This window comes from Erpetoichthys calabaricus, chromosome 3, assembly GCF_900747795.2.
Source record: "Erpetoichthys calabaricus chromosome 3, fErpCal1.3, whole genome shotgun sequence".
Taxonomy (NCBI): Eukaryota; Metazoa; Chordata; class Cladistia; order Polypteriformes; family Polypteridae; genus Erpetoichthys; species Erpetoichthys calabaricus.
Window position 1 is genome coordinate 186361051 of NC_041396.2, and position 26536 is coordinate 186387586.

The following is a 26536-nucleotide window of genomic DNA, read 5'->3' on the forward strand; positions in this document are numbered from 1 at the left end:
GCTCCTCAAAAGTCACTTCAAGAAGTCTCTGTTCTGCCTCTGCCTGTCTACTGATCATTCCTCCCCTTGCCATGCATTTCAAGCCTGGACATTTAACTATAACACCCCATGAAGCCCACACTTCTTCTCATAATGTGACCTCAGGAGGCTTCACTGTCAATGCATTCCTTTATAGCTTTATTGAACTTTTAAATATATACTTTTATACATATAGGATGTACATCCCTAACATTTTTACTTAACAACACTTTTAGAAAACAACACTTTTAGAACTTACTAGGTTAGATTTGTTTGGAAAATCTAGATGTTGATGCTTCTAAGTTTGTGTCTGTGGAACTTATTTTTGAAAATATTGATAGTTTTAATTAATTACATTTGCTGCCATTCTATGATTGGACAGTTCTGATAATGTGTGTGCAGCAAAAAGCCAGTTTCCTCAATGCAATCAACATATTTTATACCAAATGATATATTTCTTTTAGTTTAAGTTCTTGCAACTTTAGATTGAACTATAAAGGATGAGTGAACATTGCTAGGCCATGCTGCAAAGGCAATAAGACATTTCTGTCAAAAGCCTACAGTATAAACTTCTTTTTCAATGTCTGTTAAAAAAAAAAAACTCTTAAAACACATACACTATATAAAAAAAATTGCAAAGCTGACTCATTCAGTCATCATCAACAACACAAATTTCACGTTTAGCTAAAAAGTTGAAATTTGGCAGGATGGTACATTTAAGAAAGAGTATTTTGCTATATCAATATTTACAGTTAATTCCATAAATACACCAAAATCTCAGAAATGCTTTGACTAATTTGCTTGAAATTTGGTGAGATTGTAGAAAAACAAGAAAATTAGCTGACATGTGTTTTTTTATTTTTTGATTTTTGTCAATAATAATACTCTAGAGACTGGGACATTCTAATGCACCACGTGCCCCATTTTGCCACAGCGCTGACAGGCATCGCACTGAGAAATGGGGTGTGCTGGTTGATGCAAATACAACCCAATACAATGCAACTTATTTTTGAATAGTGCTCTTCACTGAGTGCAGGCGCAAAGTGCTGTGAACAATTCTCAGTTAAAATACAAGTATAGATTATACAAATGACTAAATAATAGAATTAGTACACATAAAAAAACATCATTGGTCACAAATTTTAAATAAGAGTGTTGACAAATGTGGCATGTTATCAAAGGTGGCATCTGCTGTTTTGTTTTTTCCATCAGCCACTTTGGTGGTAAATTCATTTAGGACTACTGCATTTTATCTTAGAGCAGTGTTTTTCAACTTTTCTGGCTTTGGGACACAGTTTTACTTTTTTAAATTCCTAGATGATCCACAGACAGCATTTAAAGTGTGGGCTGTTTTTCTCCCTTTGCGAATCGAGCATGATTAGAAGAGAGGTCCGCTTGGTGAAGCAAGCGCAGTTAGGAAAAATATCATGCAGCATTATTAATTGCTTTGGTGGACTGTAGATATGTCACATGTGACAATAAATCTGAGCTAAACTGATTACACATTTTTTATCAGTGCATAGACTGATACTGTTGTCCTCCTGTATATCGTCATTAAGTCTGCAATACCAATCAATGATCAGCATTGAGCACTTTTTTAAATTAAAAAAAAAAAAAAACAGAGAAAATATCAAAAGAAAAAAAAAACTGCAAATTAATCGATGGAGCCAAGCCATGATTGAATAGAATGAAGCACGAATTTTTCATACAGCTGGAGATGATGTTTTCAGAATGTGATGAGAAGAGGACAGGATGGTGCTTTTTTGTGAGTAAAAGTAATAAGTAGTTTTTTTTTTTCATTGATAGACATTTATTCAAGTCCACCGTATACCAAGGCAGTACTAATTTTTGGCATTGATGCTAATGGCCGGTCGAGATTTTTAGCCGTTTTACTTATGAACAAATCAACGTTTAATTACCATTGTAACATTCCGCAAACTTTCTCTGCTGCAATCTTTCACCACCACCAAGGACTGTATGTACTACGTTCAACAGTAAGCAGCTCAAATGAAATAATAATATTAACCTCTGGGGAAAAAAATATTATAAATATTGTATATAGGAAAGTATTTAGTTACATATAGTACTTCTGATACATCCGATTAACCAATGCCACTGTGACTGAGACCCAGTTTTCAGTCAACAATCAATACGTGCCCTTCGAGCTTTTAAGTATGCGAAGCACCGTGCAGCATGTCGCTTCAGGAAGCAGCTGCACAGAAGGTAGCAACGTGAAGATAATCTTTCAGCATTTTTAGACTAGCGTCCGTATCGTCTAGGTGTGCGAACAGCCCCCCTGCTCAATCCCCCTACGTCAGGATCAGAGAAAGTCAGCGCAAGAGAGAGAGGGAGAAAAGTAAGTTGGGTAGCTTCTCAGCCATCTGCCAATAGCGTCCCTTGTATGAAATCAACTGGGCAAACCAACTGAGGAAGCATGTACCAGAAATTAAAAGACCCATTGTCCGCAGAAATCCGCGAACCAGCAAAAAATCCGTGATATATATTTAAATATGATTACATATAAAATCCGTGATGGAGTGAAGCCGCGAAAGGCGAAGCGCGATATAGCGAGGGATTACTGTATACCCTTGTATGTTACATTTCTTTCTCCTTGTTTTTACTAGTACATCCTATTTCCCACCAGTTCTCAAATGCCTTCTCTGTATTCTCTTCATCTCATAATTCTTTCTACATTTTTCAGCTTTAACATATTGTTTTTCCTTTCCTCCTTTATTTTTCAAACTATTTCCTTAATCATCCATGGTTTCTTTCATTTTGATATTGCTAAGTGCCTGCTATGTGCTTATGTCCGCTGCTGCTTTGCTTTTTTCTAGCAATTGTTTGAAGTTCTGTGTGAATTCTTCAAGATTCTCTTTCAAGCATGTGATAATTTTCTTCATTTTTCCTCTAATAGCATTCTTTGATTTTTCAGTGTTATATTTTGATTCATAATCTGCCAACATTTTATTCACTATTGCAACGTCAAGCCAAAATTACATCAGTTATGTCTAAAGTGAAGGAGATGCATAAAGTGTCATGGGACATCACATATGGGACAATCAGACTGAGTTTCTCGAGGCAACAAAATCCTGCTTGAAATCGGGGAATCCGATGGCAGTCGAACAGAGCAAAGTAGTAGAAGCAAGCAATGCAACTGGTGTATGAATATGTTGAGCTTGAAAAGTTTGTAAAACTAGTTTTACAATGGAAATTCCAGTCCAAATCCCTTAGCATGCAGAGGGGGGGAAAAATATTTTTTACTCTGATGCCCATGTACTTAGTACTGATGTAGGGTCAGTAGTACATGGGCTATGAATGCTATCTGGAAGTGATTTTAAGTAGCTCAGGCAGATATTTAGCAGTAAAAGTGTACTGTGCAAAGGTGTGCATTGCTATGGATTTGTGTTTTCTACCACTGTGTTCACAATTTTACCTTTACTTGTGTCAAAGGAGAAATAATGGAAGTGAATGTTAAATACAAAGTAAACAACCAGTTATCCAATAAAAGTATATTAATGGACTATCAAAATGGGGGATTTAGAAAGTTTTCTTGAATATGCCAGAGTTTTTTAAGAAATGCATTCAAAAGTATCTGATAAAATTGAAGGCAACCATTTTTCAAAAATGTTATGATAAACCACGCTATGAGGGGCTAGTGATTTACAAGAGCTAGCAATTTAAGGAGCAGTATGCAGATTGGTGTGGAAAAGGCTTAAGCACAGAATATAACACATTTCAATGGGTGTTTTTCCATTAGTATTTGAGAATGAATGTGGAATTGCATAAGGGTCACTGCAGGAGCCTTGCTTGGTTTAGTCTATACACCAATCAGGTACAACACTATAACTACGTGCTTAATATTATATAGGTCTCCCTTGTGCCACCAGAATAGTTCTGAACTGCTGAGGCATGGACTTCATAACACCTGGAAAGGTGCCCTGTGGTATCTGGGACCAAGATATTAGAGCAGATACTTAAAGTCCTGTAAGTTGAGAGGTAGGGCCTCCATGAATCAGACTTGCTTTTCTAGCACATCATACAGCTATGTCAACACCTTGAACTCTTTGTCATGTACCTCAAAACATTCCTGAACAATGTTTGCCATGTATCAGGGTGCATTATCCTGCTGAAATAGGCCACTGCCATTAGGGAATACCACTGCCATGAAAAGGGTGTATGTGATGTGCAGCAATCTATAGATAGGTGGTATGTGTCAAAGTAACATCCACATGAAAGCCAGTTTTGTCAGCAGAACATTGCCCAGAGTGTCACATGGCACCTTCTGTCTTGCTTTCTTCCTATAGTGCATCCCACTGCCATCTTTTTTGCAGGTAAATGACACACACGCTCCCAGATGTCCACATCTGAAAGAAAATGTGATTCATCAGACCAGGCCACCATCTTCCATTGCTCTATGGTATAATTCTAATGCTTATGTGCCCAGTGTCGGCACTTTCTGTGGTGGACAGGGTTCAGCATAGACACTCTGACTGGTCTGTGGCTGTGCAGCCCCATGCATAGCAATCTGCAATACACTGTGTGTTTTTTCACCTCTCTTGTCAGCATTAAGTTTTTCAGCAATTTGTGCTACATTAGCTCTTCTGTTGGATCGCATGGTTGGGCACCCATTGACCTATTGCTGTTTCACCAGTTGTTTTTCCTTTCTTGGACCACTTTTGGTAGACTTGCTGTTTTGGAGATGCTCTGACCCAGTCATCTAGCCATTACAATTTGGCCCATGTAATCCTAATACTTGCCCATTTTTCCTGCATCACTTTCAAGAACTGACTGTTCACTTGCTACCTAATATATCCCACCCCTTGAAATGTGCTACTGTAACAAGATATTCAGTGTTAGTCACTTCACCTGTCAGTGCTTTTAATGTTGTAGCTGATCGGTTTGCAAATGAATTACTTAAATCTGCTGTAACGTAATTAGATTAGTAGAATGCATGCTCAGTAGAAGGAGTTTGTGCAATTTCAGATTTAGGCATATATAACCTATAATTCAATTCAGTTTGCTTTTCTATAGCACTTTTTACTGAGTGTGGGCTCAGAGGGCTGTAGCATGTGAACAGCTAAATTGTAATTAAAAACTTCACAAATTACTAATTACATAATACACATAATGATCTAGATTTACATTTACATTTATTTGCCTACCAGACACTTACCCAAATGACTTAGAAAAGAGGTGAACATAATCAAGTGAACATCAGTCTAAAGGACTGTTCGAACACAAGTGAAGAGCTCAGAACAAAACATAAGTAAGTTGCAAGACCTAGGTTACAAAACCTAACAGCTAATATCAGTTAAAAAGAAATTCACCAAACAAAAAAGTCTTCAAACACTTTGTAAACACATTAAGGAAGTCAGGATTTTGGATGGAAGTGAGCAGCTTGTTCCACCACTAGGAGCTACACAAGTAACAGTCAAGATTGAGATTTGATGTCTCGCAAAGGTGGCATCACCAGATGCCCTTCATCAGCAGATTTGAGCGGTCAAGAAGAAGCATAAGACCTCCCAGGTGTATTCATTTATAAAAATGTTTACCCATTGACTACGCCCTAGCCAAGCATCAGGGATTTTAATTTAATTTGCACCACTACAGGAGATAATGTAGTTTTTATTTACATACACAGTAAAATAACGCAGATACAATGGACCTTAACAGTATTTGTCCATTAAGTGTACTGTTAGGCTATGGCCAGTTCATAACAGAGGAGGGGGAAACAAAAACTCCAGTCTGTAGCACTCCTGGAGAAAAAAAACTTTGGGGGGTCCAAAGTTAGCTGTAACAGACAAATTCTGATATAGTTTGTCAAATGAAAAGACGAGCCAGAAATAGGTTTGGGGCAGCTTCCCGTATACTTAAAACCCAGCTGCAAATTTGAAATTTGGTTGCACAATAGAGCGATTTTGAGTCCAGAACAGAACCTACTTGGATGAGGCAAAGATGGTGGTTTTAGAGGAAGGCTGAGGAAGTGACATCATTGGGGCCAGGCAAAATTTCCTGTAACTGGTCTGCAGTGGAAAGAGAGAGAGAATTAGCACACTCCGCCACCCCGTGGTCTGGTGTGGAATTACCTTCATTCGAGCCCTTTACCTGCCTCCCATGTGCATGTGTGTGACAAGTTATATTCCGGAAGACTTAGGCCAGGAGGACATTCTCCATTATGTGCCATCTCATATGACAACGTCTTTTCATTCTTTTGTTTTCAAGGCTCCCTGTATTTCAGGTGATTATGTAAAAAAAAGTTAAGTTTTGTACTAAGAATGGATAAATATAGAATTACAAAACAGGGTATTTGGAGTTGAACACTTCCAAGATTGTGGCCTGTGAGCTGTGAAAAAAGACTGAAAGAGTGCAATTTTTTGCATTTAAGCAAAAAAGAGAATGAAGATGATAGAGGAATGTCAGACTATCACAGACCTAAGTAAGGGTAGATGCCAGCTTTTAGTTTATGGAGTTTTTCAACAGGGTAGAAGAGTACGGTAAATACCACACAAATGTCATGAAATATTTCTCTATAAAGATCATCATAGATACCTCAAACAAGTGAACAGTTGACAGTAGCTCCTTTGGAGACCATCAGATATTGGCAATATTAGGTGAATTGTAAATGACAGATTGTTGGACTTAATTGTCTGTTCTCATCAAATTCTTTCTTGAGTTGTATGTTTCTACAGTAAATAGTAAAGTCATTCAGAATTTTTGTTGACACTTCCTGGTACTTGAACCTTGGTTTATTTCTGGGCTAAGAAAATGTAAATGTATATTTGGTCAATTTGCCTGTTTTGAAGTAGATTTCCTCTGTGCTCCTGAAGTATTTCTGTATAGGTTTTGATAAATTGTCACTCTCAGTGCTGTTGTCTGCTTCTTCTTTGTATGCATTTTGAATCTTCTTTAGGACGTTGATCCATGAAAGCATTTAAGTGTAAAGCAGCAAATGTCCACCTTTCAAATACATGCACATGCTTACTTAGTGACTGCTGATTCAGCCATTGTTCTTTCCTGCCAAACTCCTTCAGTTTATGCTTTCACAAAAAAAAATCTAGAGGTGGTAATAAAAGATAACGAAACAAGAACCGATTTGTTTGCAAGTGTTCTTGTTGGATAAACTGTGGGTGTCATGTTTATTGTGAATGGGAAGCAACATCATCAGTTATCTTGAGGTAAATTCATTAGCACTATAAACATTAATGCATGACTGCACTATCATCTCTCAACAACCCTGTAAGAGAATAAGCTGGCTCAGGAAATAGTTGGGACTCGGGCACTATATCTGATCATATTATTGACTAAAAATCCTCCATCCATTCACTTCTAGTCTAAACTCTGGGTTGTGGGGATTTGAAGTACATGGAGCAGTACTGGAATTAAGGCAGGAACCAGCCTCAGGTAGGTATTATTTTTATTATTATTATTATCTGAACCAGTTATCTATTAAAATCATGCTATTCATAGCTAAACATAAGACTCAGTTCCAATTCATTGTATGCTTCCAGAGCCAGCATTTTTTTATGTCTCTGTTCAGTGCTTTGTGTGATGCTAGGGAAGGAAACCAACCATAATTTTGAATACATGGGAAAGAGCCCAATAGGACAATTCTGACCTGTAGTGGTTTCTATGTATAGCACATAAAATAAGAACACCAACAAGTGAAACTTCATCAGTTGAGTCCACCTTAACTGAGCAGTATAGTATATGGCTATTACAGCAAAGAAAATACCTTACAAGAATCATTCAGTGTTGCTTTATTTCGTGCATCTCTGGTTTTATACAAATATGCAGTACAATATGTACACCTGTATCTTCAAGCAAAAGAAAAGGATTTGCACTTAAAATGGAATATGCTACACTGCATAAAGCATTTCTTCAAACAGCAGAGAAGTAAAACCCTTATGAAAATTAAATTCCCTGCCTTGACTGCAATCTGTAGCAGATTTTTCTGAATTCAATTCTGTTCTCTGATGTAAGATTAATAGTTTTGACTCCAAATCAGTTTATAACATACTGGAAACACCAGGCAGTGACATCATTTTGGAAGGGTGGGGGGGGGGGGGGGTATGGGGGTTGGAGGTTTGGGTGTGTTAGGGGAGAGGAGCTATGAAGTTTATTCTTGGTGACACCCAAATGAATGTCTTTCAAATTTTTGTGCAGTGTTTTGGACTGAAATCACAAAGGGGGATGCACCCCCCACTCACTAAAACAATTGAGTGTCCATAGACTGAAATCATCTAGGGGGATCCTCCTGCCCCAATGAAACAATCATAAGTTCCATATCCACATACATCTCCAAGATATGTTAAATAATATACATGTCCAAATAAATTGTATGTGCAGTGCGGCAACTTCCTCCTCTTTCCAGACATTTGTGAAACATACTGTAGTAGGCTTCACATGATACAGTACACCTTCATAGAGACAGAACCATCAGAAATTTGGAAATCAACACAGAAATTTACAGCACCATGAGGATTACTTTAGTATGCTGTTCAGACGATGTTAAGTTTCCACCCAAGCCAATAAGAAAGGTGAGTAAGATATTTTTTTCGAGCTTCATCTTCAATTCAACCTCCATCTCTCATACCCCACTTTAAGCTAGTTTTGCAGTAAAGAAAATGACAGTATGAGAGAAGCATATCCAGAAAGAAGCATGCAGCAATATACTACACAAAAATGTTGAGAAATTATTTTGTTCTATATCTCCTGTCTGCTGTCTCAGAGCCACAAGGTGCAAATTAAAGAGAGGTTTATCCATACCGGAGGGAATTTCTTTTTTGAATGGGTATAAACTATTATAAATTAACTCATGGCCATCATACACTTCAAAGACTTATAGTTAACAGTCTTTCATAAACATTTAACTAATACTTTCACAGTACAACATTTATTTCCCTTATGTGCGGCAGAGTTTAGCAACATAGAAATGAAGCTTCCTTACATACAGTATACAGAGACTATATGGTACACAATCATAACTATAAAGGAAAGTTAGTAACATACAAATACATTCTGTCACATGTGATTTGATTTGTAAGTCACATAGTATAAAAATCTCAGCTACATAAATGTGTATATTTTACATGTTTCAATACACATTCAGTGTTAGTTACATTTTTCAGATAATCTTTTATTGTTTTACATTTTATTCTTGTGTCACTTGTTATGGCACTAGCTGTGAAATAAAGTAAGGATTAATTGTTTCATTGAAATCTATTGCTGCAAGTGCCTTAAATGCAATTATTTCTCCCTGCAAATCAATATTGCTTTAACCTGCATGAGTTCCAATATTGTGTTTCAAGAGATCCAATCTTTCCTATAACCATTCCACAGGAATTCCTTGAAGATTATACTTTACAGATTTTAATACTTTTTTAGGTCAACCTATTGATTTTTGAGTCTGTCTTGAAATAGTCTGTATGATTAAGATGTGCTGTTTCTTGTCTCATATGATGAACCCTCTTCCCACTGACCCTTAATCTACCATTTCCCTCATTTTGCTGAATGTAAGATTATATGTTTGTTCCAAGTTAAAATTGTTGCTGTAGGGATGTAAAATACTTAAATGGTAACATAAGTGATTAGAAGTTAAAAGGTCACTCTTTGCATTCATACAGCGACTTTTTTTAGTCAAAAAAGCACAACATGTGATAATGATTTTATTGCATGCTTTTCAAGTGCACACATCTTCTTTTAGAGGAGGACACCTCTTACATGACTGTTAAAAATATTAGGTGAGCCTGTTCATAAATCAGAGGTTATGAGAGAAACAAAAACAGTAAGTTAATATTGAAATAATTGATCCTTTCATTTCCAAATCTGCTTTGCTGAGTTAAGGAGGGCCAGCTTCTATTCAGACAGCACTAGGCCAGTTATTCAGTTTACACATCTTTTTGATATTGCAGCAAACCAGAATACCAGGAGAAAACTCACGCAGAAACAGTGAGAATGTGTACATATCTTCCAGAAAGTGTTTGGGTCATGGATTGAACCCAGATTTTTGGAGCAACAGTTGGTGGTGTATTTCTATTTTCAAAATATGAAATTGCAGTTTTTTTATCAAAAGATTTCAAGGGTTGTGGGGAGAAACTGATTCATTTGTGGTCTGGAGTGTTTATTCAGTAATTCATGATTACTGGCAGATATAGTAAGAAATACTATAGTTTAGTAAGAAATACCCTCTGTAGAGTGCTGAAATAAATACAGTGGTGTGAAAAACTATTTGCCCCCTTCCTGATTTCTTATTCTTTTGCATGTTTGTCACACAAAATGTTTCTGATCATCAAACACATTTAACCATTAGTCAAATATAACACAAGTAAACACAAAATGCAGTTTGTAAATGGTGGTTTTTATTATTTAGGGAGAAAAAAAAATCCAAACCTACATGGCCCTGTGTGAAAAAGTAATTGCCCCCTGAACCTAATAACTGGTTGGGCCACCCTTAGCAGCAATAACTGCAATCAAGCGTTTGCGATAACTTGCAATGAGTCTTTTACAGCGCTCTGGAGGAATTTTGGCCCACTCATCTTTGTAAAATTGTTGTAATTCAGCTTTATTTGAGGGTTTTCTAGCATGAACCACCTTTTTAAGGTCATGCCATAGCATCTCAATTGGATTCAGGTCAGGACTTTGACTAGGCCACTCCAAAGTCTTAATTTTGTTTTTCTTTAGCCATTCAGAGGTGGATTTGCTGGTGTGTTTTGGGTCATTGTCCTGTTGCAGCACCCAAGATCGCTTCAGCTTGAGTTGACGAACAGATGGCCGGACATTCTCCTTCAGGATTTTTTGGTAGACAGTAGAATTCATGGTTCCATCTATCACAGCAAGCCTTCCAGGTCCTGAAGCAGCAAAACAACCCCAGACCATCACACTACCACCACCATATTTTACTGTTGGTATGATGTTCTTTTTCTGAAATGCTGTGTTCCTTTTACGCCAGATGTAACGGGACATTTGCCTTCCAAAAAGTTCAACTTTTGTCTCATCAGTCCACAAGGTATTTTCCCAAAAGTCTTGGCAATCATTGAGATGTTTCTTAGCAAAATTGAGACGAGCCCTAATGTTCTTTTTGCTTAACAGTGGTTTGCGTCTTGGAAATCTGCCATGCAGGCCGTTTTTGCCCAGTCTCTTTCTTATGGTGGAGTCGTGAACACTGACCTTAATTGAGGCAAGTGAGGCCTGCAGTTCTTTAGACGTTGTCCTGGGGTCTTTTGTGACCTCTTGGATGAGTCGTCTCTGCGCTCTTGGGGTAATTTTGGTCGGCCGGCCACTCCTGGGAAGGTTCACCACTGTTCCATGTTTTTGCCATTTGTGGATAATGGCTCTCACTGTGGTTCGCTGGAGTCCCAAAGCTTTAGAAATGGCTTTATAACCTTTACCAGACTGATAGATCTCAATTACTTCTGTTCTCATTTGTTCCTGAATTTCTTTGGATCTTGGCATGATGTCTAGCTTTTGAGGTGCTTTTGGTCTACTTCTCTGTGTCAGGCAGCTCCTATTTAAGTGATTTCTTGATTGAAACAGGTGTGGCAGTAATCAGGCCTGGGGGTGGCTACGGAAATTGAACTCAGGTGTGATACACCACAGTTAGGTTATTTTTTAACAAGGGGGCAATTACTTTTTCACACAGGGCCATGTAGGTTTGGATTTTTTTTCTCCCTAAATAATAAAAACCATCATTTACAAACTGCATTTTGTGTTTACTTGTGTTATATTTGACTAATGGTTAAATGTGTTTGATGATCAGAAACATTTTGTGTGACAAACATGCAAAAGAATAAGAAATCAGGAAGGGGGCAAATAGTTTTTCACACCACTGTATATAGGTAAAATATAAACAACAAATGTTATGAAATACACATATAATACAAATGCATAAAATACAGACTTGTTTAAACATACAGTATAACAAAGCAATTTCAAAGTGATTGATGCCAAAGGACTCTAACAATATCTCTCTGTTAACATTATTATTGCACTTTGGCCAGTTGACAACAGAGGAAAGGAAAATAAAAATTCCAGTCAGTGGCATCACTGAAGAAAGTAAACTTCTGAATGGTCCATATAAATGCATATGTGCGTAAACCTGCTTTACTTTCATCTGTTTTCAAGCAAACTGTTGTTCACATTTTGCTTTCAGCATGAGAAATGTCATAGTTAGTTGTCTCTAAGTGGCGCAGTGCTACAGACTGACAGCTGCAGGGACTCGGGTTCAGTGCCTACACAATCTCTGTACAATTTGTTCATAGTCGTCAGTGTCCACATGGTTTCTTTGTATGTTTTCCAGATTCATTCCAAATTCAGATGTTGTGTATATTTTGCAAATTCCTGATTCTTTAATTGAACCAATGCAGGTGTATGATCCTGTACGTCCACTCCTGGGTTTGATGGTGTCTTAGGACCATCCCCTGAGCACTGAGCTTAAGTCCCCGGGTCTCTAATGTAGACAAAGAGAACCAAACAACAAAATATATGTCTGTTTGAATTTTTTCATGGTATTTTTCTTTGCTCCTATATCTTGAAGATAAGCAAATTGAATAACTGGCCTAATCCTGACTGAATAACCAAGTGAAGGAATGAACAGCTTTCAGAAAAGAAAGAAGGATGATTTGAATAACAACTTCCCATTTTTTTGACTTAACATTTTTGCTTCAGTAGTATGAATCCCATAATATCTGCTTTGAAGTGCTGCCTAATGTATAATTAATAAAGAAGTGAATTAATAATAACTAACTAAATAAATAAATCACAGTGGTTTTCAAGTAATTATCTTAAGGATAGCCCGAAAAGCCAACAGACACCCAGTCGCTGTTATATGGTAAGTGTTCTGAGATTAAAAATATGGCCTATGCAACACAGTAAATGATGAATAAGAGTTAATTTGATACAAGAGTTATTAATTTACACCAGTGAGTACACAATGATTTTTTTTAACTTTATTCTTTATTTATACTTCTTCATATATGAGTACATAGTTAAGAGTACATAGTGATGTTTAATTTAAAAAAAATGCATTTTAACATTGGAAGCTCTGTACGCTATCACACACTTTTCCTTTTTGATTGCCTTCAATTGGCTCATTGTTTTTAAAACTCTTCTTTGCAGCTCAGCTGATTAGTGGCTTGTTACCGGTGCTAATTTCTAGACCTTTCTGATCAGAAACTGGCCATATCCACCAAGAGAAATTCCTTAAAAGTAGTGATGTTTGTGACAAAAGCTTATCTTTCTTCTTGCTTAAACTGACTGCATGATGGTCAACATGTATCAAGAACCACAAGGCAAATGACTGGGCATACTACCAAACTTGAAAGAAAGTGGTTTCTCCATAATGATTTATATTACAGGCCTTTGTTTAACTAGTGGGCTTCATAAATATGTCTCTGCAGAGACTTGCAGCTGCTTTAAGAGCAGGGCTTCCTTTGAATTTCTGGCACTAAGCTGGTTCAGAATTTTTATAGGGCCTAATAAAATTATGAACTGCACCGTTCACCTTGAGTTAGATTCATATCATTTTAAATTGTTGTAATGGCCTAAAATGCAGTATATGCTGAGGGTTTATAAAAGTAGACAGATGTTAAAAGTCTCTCACTTTTTTCATAGTATAGTTTGAAGTAGTTAATATAATAGCTGTAATGCTAAGATGAATGACAAAGAAAAGAAACATTTACAGAAGAGCTGTGAATAAAGAATAATGAAATCACACATATCAAACAAATATATAAGCAAACAGGATGGGATGCACTGTGCTACATTGATTATAAAAAAATATTAGCACAATAGTATTAAAGTGCCCCTTGTTTATCACTCTCTAAATAGTATCAGCCTTTTTAGGGTCTTGTTTAGCCCTTTGCTTCTCGACAGCAATCTGACTCCCACACAGAAAAAAACAACAACAAAACCTCTAAAAACAATATACAGAAAAAAACTGCATAACTGTGATGCCAAATTTGGCAAAAGGCAATAGGTGCAGCTCAATAGCTGTAGAGATGGCCAAGTCATGACAAAGCACTTGGCCTCTCACAGTACAAAAATAAATCCTTATTTGGAATATTGTACATCTTATTTCTCATGAGATTATGTCAAGAACAGATTATGACTAGACATGTTTTTTTGTTTTTATTTATTCATTTTTTTTTTTCAAGAAATTAATATTGCATGTCATCAAGCTGAACTTATACAACAAATGCCTTTTTTTCCTTTTTACCATTCTTTCATGGCACATAAAACACAAGACATCAGACAAACACGCTTGTCTTCTGTTTTTGAGGTCCCATACACCTGTTTTCTGTATTGTATTCACTTGCATTATATGCATTATACTCTGGATGAGCATTCATTGGTTTTCAGATGTCCAGCACACAAAACCCACCCCTGTGACTAAAGAGTAAATTAAACCTGTTTGATTTGATCGGAGCAAGTTGCAGACTAGTTGGAGTGAGTTCCTGGAACTGTCGTATTACATGACCTGGATTCACAGAAGCACACCTCCGATTGCTTCAGACTGCCTCACTAAAATTAATTTAATGAAGGCTACAACTGAACATTAGTGGAAAAGTCCATTGTGACATGGCCGTTAGATACCAACACAGACAGCAAAGACTGATGTGATTTTGGGAACAGCCTCACTGGCTAGGATAGTTTGTCAATAGTGATGAGTCTCATTTCTATTTAAGATAAAGTGATAGGGGATGCAAGATTCTCAGTAGGCCTGGAGAAAAGGTTCTTTCAGACACTGTTATCAAAAGACATATGCTATTCAACTTGTGGCAACACAGTTTGAAGAGAATATGATTATTGAAAAGTACAGTAGGTCATTAAGATGATCAATCCTTTTGTCAGTCCCTTCATGGATTCCAGCGAAAATAGGTTTTTCCTACATGATAATAGACCAGAACACATTGCTGCCATAACTAGGAAATTAGTTTAAAAAATCACAACTGCTGTGGGCTCCCAGGTCAGCCAGGATGTTGTTTAAAAACTGTGTATTTAATCACTTATGTCACACGTCTGCATCATTATTTGTGCCAAAACCAGTTTGGTGGAATTTTCAGGATGCCTTTATGGTTTTGCAATTTTTGTTGTTGACAATGGAAGTGGGCTAGTTAATTCAGTCTCTCTCTATATCTCAGCTTGAACTTGTCATCCCAAGTATGAGCACAGATGTCTGGAATAGCAAGTAACTGCCAAATTATAGGTTGGTACACAGACAAGAAAGGATAATTCCATCTTCCCCCAACTATAATTAATTTCAGCCCAGAGTAATAATTTCTAATTTGAATAGTTTAATTAAATCAGCTTCAGCTCATCAGCTTAAGTACGAGATGCCTTACAAGTCACATGTATTTTAAGTATTTTAAATGGGTTTAGATAAAGCAGTGTATAGGCTCTCTCACGAGCTTCCTATGGTTGAACTGTATGCCCTTAGGCTTTCTTAGGTGTCCTGCACATACTGGGATGTCTCTGTGTGTTGTCTGTCCCTGAACAAACCCACATACCTGTCTATACCGCTAATATACTTCAACGACAGATGTAAAGGTATCACAGTATGGTACCTACTCAAAAAATAGTTTTAAAGTACAGTAATGCTTACTGTGAATGGTACTTTGTTCAGTATAATCTATATTTAATTTATATTGAGGCCAATGGAGTGGCTTTCATAACTTTGAAAATGGCTTAGGTGGTTTTTACAGAATAGATGAATAAATTAAAGGCTTGTCAGGTTTCTAATCATAGTACATAGTAAAATATCTGGATTTGGAAGGCATTTTAAATGTGAACTACTACACCATTGTTATTGCTATAAATATTTCTTACTTTTTTAAAACTATATTTTAAGCGTTTCTAATATAACTTAGTGTTCTGAACCCACATAATACTCACTAGGGAATGGCTGCACACTATCTGCTCTCTGGTCCTGACCCCATACACTTCAACTTCCGCGACTGAGCGTTTCTATCCTTATACATCTATTACTACAATTAAACCAGACTTTAATTTAACTTATCAAAATGATGCCTTTAGGAAGAGCTCCTTCTTAGTCAGTGACTACTAACCTTATGAAGAAGTCTCTCAATTCCAAACATCACTGATCCTCATCAGTAGTCCTTGATAATTACAGAAACAAAAATTTTGGCAAGGAAAAAAAACACAATACTTCATGCATCGTTAAACATGTTTTTCGGATTTATGAACTGACTTTAATTCCTTGAAGGCTGAGTAGAACAAGCTCTCTAAATCCTTTGAAGTTTTTCTTGGTCTAACCAGAGCATCACTATTCAAACATATTCTCTCTCTGCTCCAAAACAGTTGCTTTGTAGCTTAAATTAACAGAATAGAAAGATAGAGCCATAATTTTAGAATCCTGGGTTATTCCTTCAAATGCTGTAAAAGGTGACATGCTGCAGTATCTCAAGTTGTGATGGACTGTCTGGTTCCCACATCTAAATTTCAAGGACAATGATGGTTAACCAGATTTACAGTGAGAATGTTGATTCAGTCTATCCCTTACCTGTGATTGTAAAGATACTCTGACCAGCAGATAGTCCTATGAGAAGTGAACAAGGCAAAGACCATTACCTCCAACAGTTGCAAGATTCTCTTCTTCGCCGTCTACAGTACACAGACTAAGGCAATATCCCCAGTCCTCCTGAAGAAATTCAGGGATGCCCTGATTCAAGCCTTTCTTCTCTATCCTGACCACGGCCGCTTAACACATATTGGCTTGCAGCACTTTATCTCAGACCCCAGGCTGGCAGTGGAGTAGATCAAGATCTTTCTCTCGACTGGTACTTGGACTTTCTGACTGTTTCATGCATTCTGAATTTGTATTTGTCAACACCGCTACCGCAGCTGAATTTAGAATTGTGTTGTAATGTTATTTCTTTCTTTTGAGTTATATGTACTAAAATAACTTGATGTGGTGTTTCTTTTATGTGATTGTATTCTGTTTGTGTTGCTGGTAAATCTCGTGTAAAGTGTGATACGTTTGGACGTATGGATTTGTATCCATTATTGGCTGTATAACATCTATTACGTCGGATCATTTAACTGTTTCGACTCTATGTTGCATTGCTTCTCAGTGATCATAAAGGTACACCTGACCAAATTGTGTTTTTTTTTCGAAATTAAACTTGTCATAGCTGTAATTGTTGCGGGAACACAGATTCTCATAGCTTATGGTCCATTATTGTGTAAAGCAACATTTTGTGTGTTGAATGATGCTAATGTGAAAAAATTATTGTAGACGCGTATATTTTGCCTGTAGTGTTTGTTGATTTCACTTTCACGAAACAACAATCTTTTAATTCTTGCAGAAACGCTTCTTCACTGGGAAGCAGCAGTACTTTTTCCTGATGGCAACACGAAGTAGACAATGTACAAGTCTGACTTAAACTTTAAAGCCTTACAATATCTATTTACTTCCGACATATCACCTATGTCCATATATTCGATCTCTTTTTGCCGTTATTTCACCTAGTAATAATTTCCGTTTGTTTGTGCAAATGCGATCTGTACTCTCTGTTGTTTGACACCTTCAAATTGTAGTCCTGTCATATTTTTTAACTTGCTCTGCGTGTGTATCGCGCCAAGGTTTATTTTGAGCCTTTCGAATTCCACTGCTGTCATAATCTGTAACCTGCTCTGCATGTGTATGTTTGGACCTGCCTTTGTCTTTTATTTCTGAGCCCGCTTGGACCTGCAAGGTTTTCAATTCCACTTGTTCCGGGCTGATTCATACTGTCAGTATGATGTGACTTGACCGTGTCGCAGGAAGTGAAAGTGTCACTGCCTCTCTGAAGTGTCTCTTTGTCTTTCTTCCAGATCACGTTTCATCGCAAGATTTTTTTTTTTACAATAGAGAGATCATTCCCAAATGGCACCTGCAGCACTCATTTCATTAGATGCAGATATGGTCTTTGACACACTGAATTGGCATTATCTGTGGAAAGTTTGTAAGTGATGGGTTTAACATTAAGACACTATACTAAACTCCCAATGCATCGAGTTCTAACTTATCTTGCCCCTTTCCCATCTGCAGGGGAGTGAGACAGGGCTACAAACCATGCTCATCATTCTTTTACTTGCGTCACTTTTGCATGATTCACTCATTCTATTTTCTGCTATAATCATTAATAATTCACCTCACAAATCTCTCTCTCTATGCCAGTGATGGTGAACCGTGTCGGAGGTCCAGAGTGCTCTGGAGCTGAATTTAATTAAGGATATTGTTGTTCTTTGCCCCATTCACCTTTTTCTCAGCCCTGTTTTGTCTCTGAGTCTCTGCTGCTGAAAAACAACTCATTGTGTGATACTGCCACCACCATGCTTCACCATTGGAATGGTATTACGCAGATGATGAGCACTTAGAATTGAGGCTAAACAGTTCAATTTTGATTTCATCAGAACAAAGAATCTTGTTTCACAGTCAGAGTCCTGTAGTTGCCTTTCTGCAAACTCTGAACAGGCTTTCATGTGTCATCTGAACACTGCCATAAAGCCCAGCTGAGTGGTGTGTTGCAGTAGAGGTTGTCTTTCTGGACATTTCTTCCATCTCCACATGTTATCTGGAACTCAGCCAGAGTGACTGTCTGGTTCTTGGTCACCTCTCTTATCAAGGCCTTTCTCCATTGCTCAATTTGACCAGGCAGTCAGTTGAGGTTGTTGCATACATCTTCCATTTAAGAATTATGGATGTCGCTGTGCTTTTGAGAACCTTCAGTGCTGCATACAATTTTTTATACCCTTCCACACATCTGTGCCTTGACACGATCCTGTCCCTAAGCTCTGTAGGCAGTTTCTTTGACCTGCTCTTATACACATAGTAAACTCTGAGACCTTCTATAGACAAGTTTGTGCCTTTTCTAATCATGTCCAATCAATTGAATTGATCACAGGTGGACTCCAAACAAGTGTAGACTCATCTTGATGACAATCAATAAAATGGGATGCACCTAAGCCAAGTTCCAAGTATCATAGCAAAGGCTCAAAATAGTTGTGTCAGTGATCAGTAATACAGGCACGTGGAGTCATTTTCTACCATTTTGAGGTTGCTGAGCACAAACATCATTTTTTTTTTTGATACTTAATTCTATTTTTTAGACTATTTCAAGGTCAGTGATTATAAATATTGTTGTTTTTGATTTTTAATCTTTAAGTAGGGATCAAGCCCTGTATGGATCTCTATTCTGGGTGAATAATGACATTTCTATTTCATTCAAAAATATTTAGACGATAAATTTTAATTCAAATATCTGACTTGACTATTCATGTTTATTATGTACTTCTATTACAAGAAGTAAATCATTACATTTCTTACGAACACCCAGGATTTGACTGGCTTACACTAATTTAGTGTTTTTTTCCAGCTAAGACTGTGTGTTCTCTAAAGTCCAGGAGGAGGTGCCACCTCTTGTATTTTCTCTCTATTCCCACTCTCTTTTCCAAGATAAGGCCTGCTAGATACTGAAACACCTACCTCTAGTAGCTTGGAGAGACATAACTTTTATCCCTTTAGGTCTTTGGTCTGTCAGTCGTATGCTTTTGCCCCTGTTTGTTGCTCATTTGTTACACAAAGAAGGCACAGAGATGGCAAATCAGCTGCAGCAAAGTTTGTCACACCCTTGAGTAGAGATTGCTGTAGACATTTAAGTCCCCTACCAAGCCACCATTGGCTAGATTTAATACCTTGTGCTGTACTTGCCCTAAACTCTCCTCAATCATAAAGAGACCATCATGCCCACCACAGTGATGTGTGCAGTTCTCATGGTAGTGCTGGTAAACTTACCTTAGTCATTTTTCAGCCATAGCTGCCCAGACCTGCTCTATTATTGAGGTACATTATTTGATCATGAGCCGATGGACTAATTGTTCTACCTGCACTTCTGATTTTCTGTTCAGTTTTTTTGTTATACAGGAATAAGAAATTAATGTTAAGTAAGAGTCGCATAAAAAGGAATATAAAAGAACAGGATATAAAGACAAAGACAACTCGCCCACAGCTTCCCACTCTCTGCTCTCAGGTTTATGTAAAGCAAACTATAAAGATACATAAAACAGTCCTCCATGCAGGCATTTTCTGAACACACTTTATCCATTACAGTGTCAGAAGGAACTCGAACCTTCCTTTACAGCATCACATGCAAGGCAGTGTCCAGCCCTGGACAGGACTCTAGTTCATATGTATTTTTAGACAGCCCTAATCATATGGTATTTTCATAACTGCAAATAATTTAAATTGACAAACTAAGTGAAAATTTGGACATAAACATACAACTACTAAATTTAACAGTGTTGTATGTGAGGACAAATAGAAAGGGGGGGGTAACACCTGTGATGTGCCAGGTTCCATAACTAGCTGTCCCCATTTTACATTCTGTTAAGTAATATTAATTTTACTAGTTTTTGATGTTTTGCATAACAAGATTAATTCACAGCTGTGGATGAGGTATGTGTTCCTTTTGTGGGGCACAAGCACATGTACTGACATGTTAGTTTACATCAGCTACTTTCTTATAAAAATATGTGGAGGTGCTGGTTTACTGGCATCTTTAAGCTTAGATACCATCTTTATTGCTGTCTTTTTGTGAAATTTTTACACTTTTCTGTGCTTCTTCTTTTGCTACCCTTTCAGCAATATGTTGTACTTTTGTGGTCATTAGGAGTCAAATAGGCAAGCACGACAGTTAATAATATGTAGCATAAAGATGAGGAATGGCTTATTTTTTTTAGGGTAGCATCAGGGCCTAAAGCAGTTGAACCACGTGCTGCTTCTTATTAAATCAACCTCTTGTAGACCAAGCGGACTCTTTAGTAAAGGTTTATCAGTTTCCTCTGGAAAGTTTTGATATTTTTCTATCCTCTTAACACAATGTGATTAAATCAACTGTACCTCCCCCTTCATAAGAAACAGGACTCAATGTTTCCTTGGATTCATGAGTATTGATGTCCTTCTCTCACAAACTCTTTTAGGGTGGTTTTGATGGTCGATTTCTGGCCAGTGACTTGCACCATTTTACATTTTTAGTGAAGATGCACAAGTTTTCCTCCTATGATTCTCTGAGGCAAGCTTTGCACCACCCGCCCACCCTTCAGACTTCATAGCTTCATGGAACTTGCTGATGGGAAGTATCCAAAAAACGTAATTTTGTCACCACATAGGTTTGGAATTTGGTATCATGGTTTCATGTGGATCTCACCCTGGGGTGTTGTGTTGTTTGCTTTTTTTGATAGGTTTTACTTCGTTTAATTGTTCTTTAAATTGTTTATTAAGCAGTTTTGGTAGCCTCTTTCTGTTTAGTTAACTTTCAAAATAATGAGAAAAAATATGTTAATTGTTAGGATTGGTGAGAAACAACATTTTTTTATATACTGTAGTACATTTTTATACAAACAGTGTTGCTGAAACTGCTTTACAAGGTGAACTTATGTAACCGCTCTCGGGTGCACTGACTAGTTCCATCACAGCAACTGTTGTTATTTAAATAGCTTGTAAACACTGCATTATTGCAGTGGTGTTAACCGTTTGGCTCTTTGTCTGTTTTTTGTGGTCTCTGACCTAAGGTTTATTCCTTCGAAATTCCAGTTGTTTGTTTTTTTTTTGTAACTTTTGGATTTGATATTCAATATATTTCAATGCCGACTCGGTACAAACCTTACCTACGGCTCTATTAGAGATCTACTTAAAGACATGTTAGACATAAAGTTAAGCTGCCTTGCAGCTTTGAGTACAGTAATCCCTCGCTACTTCGCGGTTCACTTTTCGCGGATTCACGACTTCGCGGGTTTTTAAATACAAGTGATTGCCCACCTATCGCGGAAGTTATGTTCCAGACCCATCAGCAACAGGAGAAAATCCGCGATATAGAAAGACCATATAAATAAACATTTTTATAGTTTAAGCCTTAAAATTCCCATCCCACATGCTTTAAACACATGTAAACTTATAAAACACACTTTGTTAACACATATGATATGTGGATGTCGGGCTAAGGATATGAGTAACATCTCACTATTATAAAACATTTTAACTTCATGCAAGACAAGACAGTGAGACAGGAAAATTGGTGATGTACAGGCTTTTAAATTATTGACACGCAGAGCGACAAGCAGCACAAAGTCCACTTCTCCTTAGCGTTCATTCAGCTCCCCACCCCCTTGACAATGCGAAGTGGCAGGAGCGTACTGCGCTTCAGGGGTGGGGGGGGGGGGGGGGGGGGGTTTGAGCGAAGGTGCGTTCAGCTCTCACACACCCACACACACACTCCTCGCGCAGAGCGACAAGCAGGCATTTTGGCAGAAGCAGCACAAAGTCCATTTCTGCTCAGCGTGAGTTCAGCTGCCCCCCTTCACAAAGCGAGTGCAGACACATTGACGTCTGATCGCTGCGTGCAGTGTGCAGTGTTGGTCTGAGGTGTTTAAGAATGTAGAAAGTGTTTAAGAGCATAGGAAGTGTTTATAAGAGCGTGGGAAAGGTTAACAAGAGAGTGAGAAAGGTTTATAAGAGTGTGGGAAGGGTTTATAAAGCCTTAAAATATGCATAAATAATAAAATAAATATAGGTCGCTACTTCGCGGATTTTCACCTATCGCGGGGGGCTCTGGAACGTAACCCCCGCGATAGGTGAGGGATTACTGTATATTTTAACATAGTTTATTAATTTTATTGGCTTTGTTATGGAGATTGGAATTCTGTGTTTATTTTGTTTGATTTATTTTGTATAGTATTAGATTTTATGTTTCTATTTTTGTCTAACTTCTTCATTCTTGATTTCTATTTTTCTGCATTTCTTATCTGTCTGTATATTTTTGGAGTTTTGTTTTTGAAATTCTTGAATATTTCAAGGATATCTTTTGCATTTTACTTTTAAATTATTATATTTATATTTGGAATTTTAGGCTTGTTTTTCCTTTATTCAATCATAGAAGTAAATAAGACTCATTTCCATCATAATTTCATAGTTCAGTTTTTTTGATTTTTATTATTATTTTTGTGTTTTTGTTTTTTTTTGTTTTGTTTCCATGATGTTGTGTGGATGCCACCATTTTTATCCATTAATTATTCAGCAGAAGTGATTCAAGAAACACTACTGAGGCTCCTTTATACCAACAGCAATATGTCTGCATAATGTCTCACTGTGACTGAGACTTTCTTTTGAATTTTCTTGGTTTTCAGTCATTCTGGTGTGTGTTTAGACCAAAGCATATGTGTGTATTTATTTACTTAATGATCTGTCTGTTTATGTATTTATTTATTTAAAGAGCTTCTGTAAAAAGGCAAATTTCCTCCTGGTTAAATAAATAAAGTTGTATCTATCTACAGTATCACTACCATACAGTGCACAGCATTGTTGCTTCACTATGTGCTTTAATCGTTTCTTCAATATAAAACCTGACAGCACCAAGAACACATCTGGAGTTTTAACATCACGGAACATCTAAAGCTTGTAAAGATAATTCTTATTTTTTTACTTCAAAAAGCATAAACATATTTTCAATTTTGAAAGGTTTGTTTAATGCAAGTTTATTTTGAAATTAGTTTCTTTTCAGGTCATGAATTAAATCCTTTTACTTTTCTTTTGGTTTTGCTTTGTAAAAATGTTAAAACTTTTAGTGAAGCTTCTGCCAGAAACAACACTGTTACTTTGTGGTAATCTTGGCCACTTTGTTCCTTTCTTGTGCTTGCAGGCATGTCAGTTTACAGCCAGGTTTTTGTAAGAGTTTCTGTCTCTATGTGCACCTAAAATATAACATTTAGGATTTGTTATTTCAGTTTTGTGCTTCACTCAGGTTGTGCCGGTGACCTAATAAACCAGACTTGATATTTTAATTGTCCCTTCTGTCGGCTAATGTGAGTAGAATATTTCAGATGCTAGGTGAAAAGTGCCGTATGAAATTCAAAACAAGCCTTGTTCATTACAGACTTTATTCTTGCTGCTTACCTAAACAGGCTATCTGTGACTCAGAGTTTCCTTTCTTTTTTTGGATTATATAATTATTTCAAGGACACACTGAGCTGCAGGGTATCCCTATCCCTGGCCTCCTCTAATCAGTTTCCTGCTTGCACATTTGAATAGTTTAGAAAAGCAAATGCATAGCTAAAGTGATTGGCTGTTATCAAATGTATTAGAATAATTTGGCTTTTTACTTTTAAAAGGAAGTAAAAGAGTCTTATTGTCTGAGCCAAGAGCATTGTTTATATTGGTATTGGAGCTTGTGAGGCACCAACAAAAGTTTAGTGTGGTGTGGCGTTATTTGAAACTACAACTATATTATGTAAATAGCAGACTTCTGCCCAGTTTTGTTTCAGCGGTCCCATATTGAAATCTAAACATTTTTACTAATAGGATTAAAAAGCAGTGCTTTGTGTGTTTATTACTACTATTTGAAATTTAAACTATATACAGGTTATGCAGTGTCTTGAGCACATGAGAGCAAATACACAATACATCCATATAAATTTTAAAAAATAATATACATTTCAGCCTGTTACTGAGTGTGGGGCTAACACAAAATCAGAAACTCCATGACATGCTCAAGTGACAAAGTACATATTGCGTAGGACCAGTGACGGTAAGTCATCAGCTTTGCACACAGATTGTCTGAAGCCAGCACAGCTTTTGATTTTTGATATGTGATGTTGAGCAAGGTTGGTTAATTTTTCCTCTGGGTGGGTGTCTGTCATGAAGGAAAAGTATGTAGGACAATTGTTTTTTTTTTTTGTTTTTGACAGGACTGGTAGATGGAAGCACTGAATCAGACACTTTTAAATGGGAAACGGTTAGAAGTCAGTAAAAAAGAAAAAATCAAAATCAAAATTCTTGGTGAAAAAGCAATAATCGTAAAGCCTTTGAGATGTCAGTATCTGGCGCCACAAATGTTACGTTTAACAATACGGACTCTTGCATTCCAGGAGACGTATGTTGCTGCTCTAAAAACTTTCCAGGTCGTGATGTCACATGATAAAAGCAGGGATGTGCTACTAGGCACAAAATGGCCTCCTGCATCAAAGAAAATCCACAAAATGACTGTGACTATGATAAACACACTAAATACAACAACAACAATATTTATTTATATAGCACATTTTCATACAAAAAAGTAGCTCAAAGTGCTTATGATAAGTGTTAAATGATAACAGTTACTTTCAAAGTATGCTAAAATTCCACAAAATGAAAATGAAACCTCAGTAAACCAAAGAATAAAAACAAAAATGATTTTAAGAACAAGAAAATACACTGGACAAAAGAAAAAGGAATCAAAATCACAGTCTAGGCTTGTGAGTATTATATCAGTGGGTTGGTGGCACATTAGTTGGCATTGCCACCTGACAGGTCTAGGAGCCCAGCCTGGTTCTCTCACTTCTCTGGGTAGTCCTTGTGCACTCCAAACATGTTTATTTGAAGACCAATGTCACAGTGCATAACTGAGTTCAACAACATGTCACATTTACTGATTTGGTGACTGTAATCTCAATTTCAGATTACACAACTAGGATTTGCAGGAGATGATGGATTACAGTACATGAGTTTTTAACATAGTTTAAAATTTCCAAAGTAACTCAGGTTTGCTGCCTTTTGACAGCATATTGTGGCTGCACAACAGGGGATTATCTACTCATTGTGGGCTGCTGATATGGCTTTGGTTCATTAAATTAATTCGTACCATTTTGTGATGGAATGGTTGCAGATGGTTATATGAAATATATAATGTTTTAGTTCAGGATTTTCCTTTTATCCATCCATCCATTTTCCAACCCGCTGAATCCGAACACAGGGTCACGGGGGTCTGCTGGAGCCAATCCCAGCCAACACAGGGCACAAGGCAGGGAACCAATCCTGGGCAGGGTGCCAACCCACCGCAGGACATTTTCCTTTTATTGTTTGTTTATTTGTTACACTCAGATTTTTAACGGTTAATTGATATTGAAATGCTTGTGTCAATAGTATTAATTTATTCTCAGCAGCTCCATTAATTCAATATTGACAGCTACACATTATTATTAGGATGTGTTTTCTTGCCGCACCAGTGGCTGTATGGATGTTTTCCAGGACAGGTGAGCTCAGGCGCACTCTAAGCCTTTGCTGTACTACGACAGAATGGAAAAGGAAAACACGAGAGATCAGACAGAAGAATGTCTCGTCTATACGAACTTTCATTCCTTGTAACCGCATTGCATTCTCTGTACTTCTAGCTGAGGGCTCATTGGTTGTCAATTGTTGCAGATAAAAAGAGCCCACCCCTGTCAAATATAAAAACAAAGTCAAACCTCACTAAGTCTATATAAATGAAGGCTACGGCTGAAAATCACGAGCAGTGCGATACTAGCTTAAGTCATTTGTGTAGAGTGAGTGTGTCCTGTGATAGACCGGCTCCAACTCTTGTTGGATTCTGCATTGTTTTGTACTTGGTGCTCTTCCTTCCTTGGGACATCATATTGGAATAAGTGGGCTCTTGAAATAAACAAAAGGTTCTTTGACTGATGATTCTGCTGAAACATGGCCTTTCTGTTTTGT

The 26536-nt window shown here is 37.2% G+C and overlaps 1 protein-coding gene across 1 annotated transcript in view; it reads left to right on the forward strand.

Annotated features, from left to right (window-relative positions):
* mettl24 (methyltransferase like 24) overlaps positions 1-26536 on the forward strand; it is a 323303-nt gene that overhangs the window by 294964 nt on the left and 1803 nt on the right. The gene's annotated exons all lie outside the window — the stretch shown is intronic.